The following is an 8,823-nucleotide window of genomic DNA, read 5'->3' as shown; positions in this document are numbered from 1 at the left end:
GGGGGCCAGGCCCCTAGGAATGGAATGCTCAGGACATGTCAGGCTCAAACTGCCACCCTGAGAGGAGCGACCTGGGGAGCAGAGTTGAGGACGTAGGTCAGTGTGAGTGTTAGGATCCAGGTAGTGAATAGGGGGTTGCTGAGAGTGGGATAGTCTCACGGGGCCACGAAATATTCTGGTATAGTTCAGGTGTAACCCATCAGTGGGGCTTTGGTGTGGATCCTCAGAGGACAGAAGACTGAAAGTATAGCCTAGGGCTAGGGATAGAGCACAGGGGCATGGCTGGCCTGATCTGCTGGTGCTGAGGCGGGATGCCTAGGGCAATGAGTTGAAGGTCATGGTCAAGTGGTGCATTACACTCTGGGTTTGTGCCTGAGGGGTGGCCGATGGTGGAGGTTGCTTCATGGGCTGTTCAGGTTTCTCCCATTCTGAGGGTTCTGTGCAGCTCCAAACAGAACAGTTTCCTCCTGGGTGGCAGACGGAGTCCTGGTTTGGGGATCAGGGGTCCAAATATGGAGGAAATGGGGGCCCAGCCTCTGGGGAGGAAGACTGAAAACCCAACCTAGCGTTAAGTTTAGGGCCAGGAGCATGGAAGACCTAATTTGCTGGCACTGAGGAGGGATCCCAGGGGGCTGAATTGAGGGCAGGGGTCTGGTGGCATGACAGGGTCCAGGTTTGTGGTCAGGGGACAGCTGACCACAGTGGAGGAGGGTGTGCTCAGGGGGACATGCAGTTTCTCCCACTCTGAGGGTTCTACTCAGCTTCAATTGGCACGGTTTCCTCCTGGGTGTCAGGCTGAGTGTCAGCCCCCGCATTTGTTGCCAATGGTGTGCAGAAGGTGGGGATGGCCTCAGGTGGGGCATGCAGGTTTCTCCCGCTCTGAGGATTTGGCACAGCTCCAAACAGCATGGTTTCCTCCTGCATGGTGGGCAGAGTCCTGGGGTGTCACCAGGGGTCTTTAATATTGGGGGCTTGGGGTCAGGCCTCTTGGGATGGAAGCCTGAAAACCCAAATTAGGGATAGGGTTAAGGCCTAGGGGCATGGCAGACCTTATATGCCAGTGCTGAGGCAGGTGCCCTGGTGTGCTGAGTTGAATTTGAGTTTCAGACAGTACGTTACACTCTGGGTTTGTGTCCAGGCATTCACATAACCTGGGAGTGACTTCAGGGCTCCATGGAAGTTTCTCCAGCTCTGAGGGTTCAGCGCAGCTCCAAACAGCACAGCTGTGCCCTGCGTGGCAGGCAGAGTCCCAGCATGAGTATCAGGCATCCTTAATCTGGACTTAAGGACCAGGCCTCTGGGTGCAGAAGCCTGTACACCCCACCTAGGATTAGGATTAGGACCTAGGGACATGGCAGGCCCGATCTGTCAGCACTGAGACACGATCCCCTTGGGGCTGAGTTGAGGGGATATGTCAGGCGGTGCCTCAGAATCCGGGTTTGTGGCCAGGGGGGCTGCAGATGGTGTGTGGGGGGGGTCACTTTAGTGGGGTATGCGGGTTTCTCCCTCTCTGAGGTTTCTGTGAAGCTTCATATGGCACATCTTCCTAGGACATGGGAGGCTGAATTCTGGGATAACACTCAGGGGTCCTTAATGAGGCTGGTTTGGGGGCCAGGTCTTTTGGGATGGAAGCCAGAAAACCCAAACTAGGATTAGGGTTAGGGCCTAGGACCATGGCAGGTTCTCTGGTGGGCTGAGTTGAGGGCACATGTTTGGAGGTGCATCAGATTCCAGGTTTGTGTCAAGGGGTTCCACAGAACCTGGGGTGGCCTCATGGGTTCATAGAGATATCTCCCATTCTGAGGGTTCTGTGCAGCTCCAAGCAGCAGAGTTGTGCCCTCAGTGGGAGGCATAATCCTGGTGTGAGTCTCAGGGGTCCCCCGTCTGTCTGGGTTGTGGTCCAGGTCTCTGAGAATGATAACCTGTGCACCTCACCTAGGTTTAGGCTTAGGGCATCGGGGCATGGCAGGCCTGATCTGCCATTTCTGAGGCATGATCTGCTCAGGGCCAAGTTGAGGATTTGTCAGTCATTGCATCAGAGTCCGTTTTTGTGGCCGGGGGGCCACCGAAGTTGGTGCTGGCTTTACGAGGGAGTGCAGGTTTCTCCCACTCTGAGAGTTTGGCACAGCTCGAAATCGTCTGGTTTGCATCCACATTGTGGACTGAATTCTGGGGTGTTAATTGGGGTTCTTAATCTGGGGGGCTTTGGATCCAGGCCTTGAGGGTGGAATCCTGAAAACCCAAACTACTACGTTAGGGTTAGGGCCTAAGGGCATGGCAGGCCAGATCTACTGGTGCTGAGGCGGGCTCTCTGGTGGGCTGAGTTGAGGGAAGGCATCATGCAGGGCCTCAGTCTCTGGGTTGGTGACCATGGGTGCCACCGAAAGTGGGCGTGGCCTCAGGGAGGCATGGAGATTTCTTCTGCTCTGAGGGTTGGGCACAGCTCTAATGTCACAGTTTCCATCTGGGTAGCAGGTGGATCCTGGGGTGTGGCTCTGGAGTCCTCAATCTGTAGATGGAAGCCTGAAAACCCAACCTAGTGTTAGGTTTAGGGTCTGAGGCATGGCAGGCCTGATCTGAAATCGCTGGGACTGGCACTCCAGGGGTATGAGTAGAGTGAGGGTATGGCCATGTATGCACCAGGATTTTAAACTGCTTTCTCATGGGATTTGGACCGTGACCACTTGAGATCATGGGCCAGGCCCAGGTGGCCGCCCTGCATGTCCGTGCTGCCAAAAGCCATTTCAGTGGGGGATTTTCTGGATAATTATCATGAGCGAGAAGCTCATGAGAATTGGCCGGCATTGGGAGGCAATTTGGGATGCACTCACACCCATTGTTTAGAGTGCTTTCTTCCTAGATGCTCCTTATGACCATCCAGGAACTTGGACTGGTCCCACGGGGCTCCCCTGCGGTCCCCAGCTGATGGGAGATTTCCGGAGGTAGAGTTGTGGGAGGGTCTCGGGCTGAGAATGAGGCTTCATGTTTGTGGTTCCTTTGGGTGCTGAAGGTGGGGGTGGCCTCAGGAGGGTATGAAGGTTTCTCCCCATCTGAGGGGTTTTCTGCAGCTCTAAACAGTAATGTTTCCTGATTTCTGGCAGTGGAGTCCTGGGGTGCAGCTCTGGGGTTTCCAATCTGGAGGGCTTGGGGACCAGGTCTCTGGGAATGTAAGCCTGAACCCCCAACCTAGGCCTAGGTTTAGGTCCTAGGGGCATGCACACCCATTCTGCCAGTGCTGAGGCTGGCCTCCCAGGGGACTGAGTAGAGGCCAGGACTGCCAGCATTCTGGGGCAACTCTGAGCATGTTTGCCTCTGGAGTTTAGAGCTCTTTCTGGCAAGGTTTGGGCTGCGAACCCTCAGGAAAATGGTCCAGATCCAGGCAGCTTCTCTGAGGGCTCCCACCTCTGGATGCAATTTCAAAGGAGGTTTCTGGCCATTTCACATGAGATTTCTTCCCAAATCGATATTGATTTGGGCAGAAGTTTTGTGGGAATTGGCCGGCAATGTGGAGTGATTTTGGTCACGTGTGCTCCTAACGTCTGGATTGCTTTGTCGCTAGGTTCACGTAGCAGCCACCCGTGACCATGGGCTGGGCCTGCACAGGTCCCTGAGAACTCACACTGATGAGGGCAGAATTGAGTATGGGGGTCAGAGTGAACACCAGGCACTGGTTTTTTGGCCTGTGCAGGCTCTGATTGTGGTGGTCACCTCAGGAGGCATACAGTTTTTTCCTGCTCTGAAGGTTTTGCACATCTCCAAAAGTCACAGTCTCATCCTGGGTGGCAAGTGCAGTTCTGTGGTCTGTCTCAGGGGCCCCCAGTCTGGAGGGACAGTGCCATTGTGGCTTGAGACCTGTGAGGCGTTGTGAGCTGGATTAGGAGACTCGTGCCAGTTCGTGAATCACAGATGAGATTGACTTGGTGTGTGTTTTGAACATAGAATGTGTTCCTTCATCTAACAGTGTTTATCCCAATTGGCCTACACGGTGGGGGAATGGCAGGCGTCTAGAGTTATGTGGCTGTTTGAGGTCAGATAGTGACTTGGATGATGTCTTTTCCTTTGTCAAAGGTGATGTAAACTTATGGATTCATCTTTCCATCCCAAGAGTTCCAGTGAGGGCAGAGAGCACATTCAAAATGATTCCAAGGAGGCTCGGATGATTTAAAAGGGAAACATGACCTTCTAGTTTTACTAAATAGATACTTGGACAGCTGTATTTTCTCTGAAGTTCATGGGTGGTGAAGTCAGAAGGAGAATCTTTGGGAATTCCCCCAGATAGAGGCATCCTGGTGGCTTCAAGGGGCTTGGCATCAGGAACCCTGGGGTGAATATCTGGGGCTGCTTGCCTGATACTTGCTGAGTCAGGTTATCCCACAGGTTTTCCATTCCCTCCTAGGGAATTGCAGGAAGGTAACGTTTGCTTAAAGCAGAACCCTCCCGCACTGTCAGTGGGCATGCAGATTTTTGCAGCCTCTTTGGAAAAGAATATGGAGTTTTCTCCAAAAGCTAAAATCTGAACAACACTAGGACCTAGAAATTGTACTCCTAAGTATTTATCCAAAGGACACAAAAGTGCACATTCAATGGGGTACAAGCACCATGATGTATATAGCAGTATTATCAACAATAGGAAAACAAAGGAGGGAGTCCCTCTGTCCATTTTCTGATGAATGGAGAAAGAAGATGTGAGAGATCTATCTATCTATCTATCTATCTATCTATCTATCTATCTATCTATCCAATAGCATAGGACCCAGCCTCAAAAATAATGAAATCTTGCCATCAGCAAGAATGTGGAAGGATCTAGCGTGGATTAAAGTAAGCAAAACCAGTAAGAAAAGAACAATGGCCTATGATTTGACTCCTATGGAATTTCAGAAAGAAAACAGATGAACATAGTGAGGGGAGAAAGATAGGACAATGAGGGAGCAGTATCAGCCTTAGAGCACAAACTGAGGGTTGCTAGAGGGCAGGGGTGTTGGCAGGAAGGGTTAAATGGGTGACGGCTATTAGGGAGAGTACTTGTTGTGATGAGCTCTGGGTGTTCTATGCAGGTGAGAAATCACAAAATCCGAACTCCTGAAGCAAAAGAATGAACAGTGCATGGAAACGAATTGGAATGGAAGTCAAGGAAGGAAAGAAGAAGACCATGTTCTACTTCATGAGGAGTGGGGCAAAAATGGAGGGGTTATCGCTGTCCTGTTCTACTAATGATCATTTCCAAACATGGTATGGTACAATACACTAGTTTCTGTTTCCATAAGGAACCCTCAGAAAGCTTGCAGGAAGATTCAGATGTCAGAGCATATCCATGATCCATTGATATGTCCCTTCCAGTCTGCCCAGGTACAAAGGTAAATGGAAACAAATATGGCAGAAGAGGTAAGGAGGTGTTAAGCATTCAGGAGGTAGCCTTCCCCTTTCTCATGAATGCCTGGACGAGTGTAAATTAAGAAGAAGGATGGGGGATCCCTGAGCTTTGCCGCAGACAGGGGAATTCTAGCTATGCCTAGAGCTGACGGGTTTACCGAGGAGAGACAAGCTATTAGCATGGCAGGCCAGAACTGCTGGTGCTGAGGTGAGTTCCCCGAGGGGCTGAATCGATGATGGGGGTCAGGCCATACATCAGGCTCCGGGTTTGTAACTAGGGAGCTGCACAATGTGGGGGAGTTCTCATGTGGGCATGCAGGTTTCTCCAGCTCTGAGGGTTCTGCACAGCTCCAAACAGACTGGTTTCCTGCTGGGTGGCAAGCAGACACCTACAGTGTAGCTCCAGGGCTCCCAATCTAGAGGTCTTGGGGGAAAGACCCCTGGGAACGGAAGCCTGAAAATGCAACATAGAGTTAGGTTTAGGGCCTAGGGGTATGGCAAATCTGATCTGCCAGTGTTGAGGCAGGCTCCATGGTGGGCTGAGTTGATGGTGGGCATCAGGTGACATGTCAGACTCTGGGTTTGTGTCCAGGGGTGCCGCAGAAGCTGAGGGTGCCTCGGGCGACATGCAGGTTTCTCCTGCTCTGAGGGTTCTGGACAACTCCAAAGGGACACGTTTTTCTCTGGGCAGCTGGTGGAGTCCTCGGGTTGAGTCTCAAGGGTCCCCAATCTGGTGGGCCGAGGGGCCAGGCCTCTGGGCATGGAAACCTATACACCATACCTAGGGTTCGGTTTAGGGCCCTGTGGCATGGAAGGCCTGATGATCTGATGAGGAGGTAGGCTCTCAAGTCAGCTGGGCTGACTTGGGGGCGGGCATCAGGCAGCATGACAGAGCCTGGGTTTGTGTCCAGGGGCTGTAGAAGCTGGGATAGCCTCAGGGTGACATGCAGGTTTCTCCTTGTCTGAGGGTAATGCGAAGCTACAATGGCATGGCTTCCTTCCGCGTGGTTGGTGCAGTCCTGAGGTGTCACTCAGGTGTCCTTAATCTGTGGGGCGTCGGGGCCAGGAATTTTTGGTTGGAAGCATGAAAACGCAAACTAGGGTTAGGGTTAGGGCCAGGGGGAATGGCAGGCCCAATCTTCTGGCACTGAGGCGGGATCACTGGGGGGCTGAGACAAAGAAAAGGGTCAGGCGGGGAGTCAGAGTCTAGCTTGAGGGAAGGGGTCCGGCAGAGGGTCAGCCACCGTGTTTGTGACCCACTCGAGTTCTGAAAGTGGGGGATGGCCTCGTGGGTGGGGCATGCAGGTTTCTCCTTCTCTGAGGCTTTTGGTCAGGTTGTAATTGCATGGTTTCCTCCTGGTGGCAGGCGGAGGCCTGGGGTGTGGCTCAGGGGTCCTTAATCTGGAGGGATTGGGGGTCAGTTCTAGGGGACAGAAGCCTGAGAGCTCACCTTATGGTTACCGTTAGGGCCTAGGAGAATGACAGGCCTGATCAGCCAACTCTGAGTCGGGATCCCCAGAGGGGGGTGTGTGTTGAGGATGAGGGTAACGCGGCGTGTCAGACTCCAGATTTTATGGATGGGGCGGGCCACCAAAGCTAAGGGTGGCCTCAGGGGTGCATGCAAGTTTCTCCCAGTCTGAGGGTTCTGTACAGCTCTGAAGGCCACGGTATCCTTCAGGGTGTCAGGTGGACTCCTACAGTGTGGCTCCGGGGCCCCCAATCTGGAGTGCTCAGGGGAGAGATCCCAGGGTCCGAAGCCTAAAAATCCAAAGGAGGCTTAAGGTGAGGGCCTGGGGCCCTGGCAGGCCCAATCCAACAGCCCTGGGGCAGGCACCCCACAGGACTGAATAACAGGAGTAGTAGGCTGTGCATGGCCCTGGATCATAGAGGGCTATATCACAGGGTTTGTGTCACGACCACTCGGGATTCAAGGGCAGGCACAGGCAGTGGCCTGCGGCGCTGCCAGATAGTTCACTGGGGTTTTTCTGAACAATTCTCATGGGTTTTCTGCCTAAATCAATATTGATCTGAGTAGAAAGCTTATGAGAGTTGGCCAGTGTTGGGTGGCGATTTGGGCTGTGCTGGCGCCCATGGTCTAGGGCAGTTTCTCCCTAGGTGAGTGTCCTGGCCATCCGGGAGCACTGGCTGGGCCCACGTGGCTCCCCCAAGGGCCCCCATCAAGTGGAGATTTCTGGGGGCTTTGCTGAGTCAGGGTGTCTTGCTGAACATCAGCCTCCATGTTTGTGGCCCCGTGGGGCAATGAATGTTGGGGTGGCCTCAGGGAGTCATGCAGGTTTCCTCTGCTCTGTGGGTTTTGTGCAGCTCTGAATAGCACAGTTTCCTCCTCGGTGGCAGGAGGAGCCCTGGGTTGTGGCTCAGGACTTCCCAATCTGGGGGGCTTGGGGGCCAGGTCTCTGGGGATGGAGGCCTAAAAAGCCAAACTAGGGTTAGGGTTAGGGCCTAGGAGCATGACATGCTCTGGATATCGTGTCACTCGTGGTCGTGAAATTTCCGGGTGACTTCATGGGAAATGGACGAGTCTTACTCTCTTGGGGTTTGGCCCCGTCCAAAGACTTTGGGGTCATTCTGTGGGATGGAAGAAGTCGGTTGTTCTGTTGTTGTTGATTTGTTTAGTTTTGTTTTTCAACCTCAGGTGTCCCACCAAATGAGGGATTCCAGAGTGGAGCCTTGGGGAAGGGCGACTGGACAACCAGAAATCTGGTTAAAAATTGGGGCCTAGGGACATGTCAAGCCCATTATGATATCTATTGGCCCAGCCACTGAGAGGACTTACTAGAGGACAGGACTCACGCTGAGGGTCACAATGCGTGTTTATGCCCTCGTCGCACTCAAGAATGGGCGGAGCCTCAGGGTGAATGCTGCTTTCTCCTACACTGAACGTTGGACAACATGCCAACCACAAGGTTTCTTGCCATGGGTAAGGAAGAGTACTGATTTCTGCATCACAGTCACCCCTGGGCAGTGATTGGAGATAAGGTCTAGGTTCTGAAGCCTGAAAACTGAGGTAGGGAAGAGATGATGACCTAAGGCCATGGCGGGTCTGATGTGCTCAGTGTGCGGTCAGCTGTCTGGGTGTTGGTCACGAGGTCCGGGCTCAGGTTGTCAGACAGTGCATTAGTGCCCAGGTTAGACTATATATTTTGGTTGCCTTCGAGTGCCGTGTAGGTTCATATCTGAAGAACTCTTCAGGATATGAAGAATGAGCGAGTCTGAGGAGCGTGCTCAGGCTTTTGTCTCTGGATTTTGTATCAGCGATGGCCGTGAAATGTTGGGGAGGCCTCACGGGCCATGGAAGAATCATGCTTTCTGTGGATTTGGCCCGATCCCAATTGTTTTCGTCAATCTTTGGGATGGGAGGACTCCTTTTAGGTTTGTTACCTCAGGTGTCCCACCTAAAGAGGAATTCCAAAGCAGAGCCCTGGGGAAGAGTGA

This window comes from Mustela lutreola, chromosome Y (assembly GCF_030435805.1).
Source record: "Mustela lutreola isolate mMusLut2 chromosome Y, mMusLut2.pri, whole genome shotgun sequence".
NCBI lineage: Eukaryota > Metazoa > Chordata > Mammalia > Carnivora > Mustelidae > Mustela > Mustela lutreola.
Note: the sequence above shows the minus strand (reverse complement) of the source record.